Genomic DNA, 2035 nt, shown 5'->3' with positions numbered 1-2035 from the left:
CACGGCACGGCACTGCCCCGCCCCGCCCCGCCCCGCCCCGCCCCGCCCCGCCGCGCTCGCCGGCCTCCCCGGGGCGTTGCCGGCCGAGCCGCCGCCTGCCGCCCGGCACGGCTCACAACGTGGGGCAGCGCCGTGCGGAGCCGCGCCAAGCCGAGCGACAGCCGTTTCCCGCGGGTGCTGTGCCCGGCCCGGAGCTGGCTGCCGGTGTCCGGGCATCGCGGTTTGCTCTGTCGCGCTTGTCAGAGGGGGAAAGCCTGCTGCTCCGAAACGGGACTGCTAAGGTGCTCGGAAAGTGGACTGCTAAGGCGCTCGGGGGAGAAAACTTTCTTTCCCCGTGTGTCGTTAAAACAACAGCAGCAGCAACAACATCGCTAATGTCCGCTGATAGCTCCGCGTTACCGTAAGAGTCACCGTTAACTCTTGCCTCGGGGTAGCGCCGGAGCGGCAGCTTCAGGGGTTGGGGGTGCTGGTGCCAGTAGGAGGGAGAAGCCTTGTAGGAGCAGACCTGTCCGAGGGTGATCGCTTACTGGAGTAGAAAAAGGACTAGAGGAGAATAAAGGGAGGATGTTAAGACCCACAGGGGTCTCTCAGCCACGGGATGTACAGTTTGGTTATGGTTTTACATGACTGATTATGCTGCAGACACTAGTATTTTCTTCCCCCAATGCAGACACCCACAAACTAGCTGTTATCTCCTAAAAAACTCACCAATGGAAAAAGCCAAGAGTGCAAAGCGAAAGCCTCCTCCACTCCTAAACAATACCTGTGACTTCAGGTTGGTTGGACATTGATAACACCTGGATGTCTTTCTCCCAGCCCTGAGATCTGATCATCCTCCCACACCCACCACACCCCCACTGCTCAGCCACAGGACTGCCGAGCCGGCAGGCCAATGGATTCCAGAAATGGCTCCAAGGCACTGTCGTCCACCATGTCACCTCTTGCTCAGCCCTTTGAAACCCTTGTGCTGTTTCTCACCACAACCTGCTAAGAGTGCAACGCCCTCTCAGTCAGAGGCTGGGGTCATTTACTGTGAGAAGGACTTTATTTCAAATGCTTTGGACGTATTTGGAAGAGTGGATAGGGAGGGTTACCCTGCATGCAAGTATTCTCTCATGAACAATTTTAGCTGAAATTTTCTGTGCCAGGCCGGGGGGATGAGTAGAGAGCGGAAAGGAGGGGGAAGGGAGGGGGGGAGAGGGAGAGAGAGGAAGGAGGGAGAAGAAATCATTTCAACCACAAGTCAAGCCTGTTGTTGCAGGGTAGAGAGAAGCATGGGTTATTTGTACTAGTGAGCAAGCTTTACGGACTGATAGATTGTGCCTTCCAGTCTCCCTCAGCTGGAATTGGGGGTTGACATTTAGTAACAGCAAGTGGGACTGTTAAGGTAATATTAATGATTGACCTGTTCCTATGTCTACAAATGCCTGACCAGGTTTGCCTGGCTTATGAGCTGCTGACAAAAGAGCACTGCTGTTGTTGGAGATATGTGAGAAACAAAAACAAAGGATGCTACTTAGTTAACGAGGCGTGACCTTGAGAAGAGAAACAAGATGACACCATAAGTCAGCCGGGTAAAGAAATACCAAGATAAGCACAAGGGCAACCAAAAAGCTACCTGAACTTTGAGTGAACTATCCTAATTAACATACTAGAAAACCCACCTTCAGGTAGGGAGAGCCCCCTACCAACAGAAGCCCCTTCCTCACAGAACATGCGCAGTAAAAAAAGAGGATGCTGTGACTTTGAGTGGAGATGAGACTTGCGAGAACCAATAGGAACGAGAGTAACTAAGCAAAACTGTAAAAATACTGATAACTGTTGCTCGACAGGTATAAAATGCTTTACCGGGTGTTAACCAGGAGTCCTAGCTTTGTGGAGTTACCACCTAGCACCCATCTCTGCACAGACATGAAATAAACAAATATCTCGATTCTGTGTGTTAATTGGCTTTTTTTGCACACCGGGTGAAAGAATCCTGATTTTTGGGACAACACTGTTTGTATGCTGTAGGCTGATGCACAGCAACTTCTGC

Source organism: Gymnogyps californianus, chromosome Z (genome assembly GCF_018139145.2).
Source record: "Gymnogyps californianus isolate 813 chromosome Z, ASM1813914v2, whole genome shotgun sequence".
In the NCBI taxonomy this organism is placed as follows: Eukaryota; Metazoa; Chordata; class Aves; order Accipitriformes; family Cathartidae; genus Gymnogyps; species Gymnogyps californianus.
The sequence above is the reverse complement of the archived record's forward strand: the minus strand, read 5'-3'. Positions refer to the sequence as shown.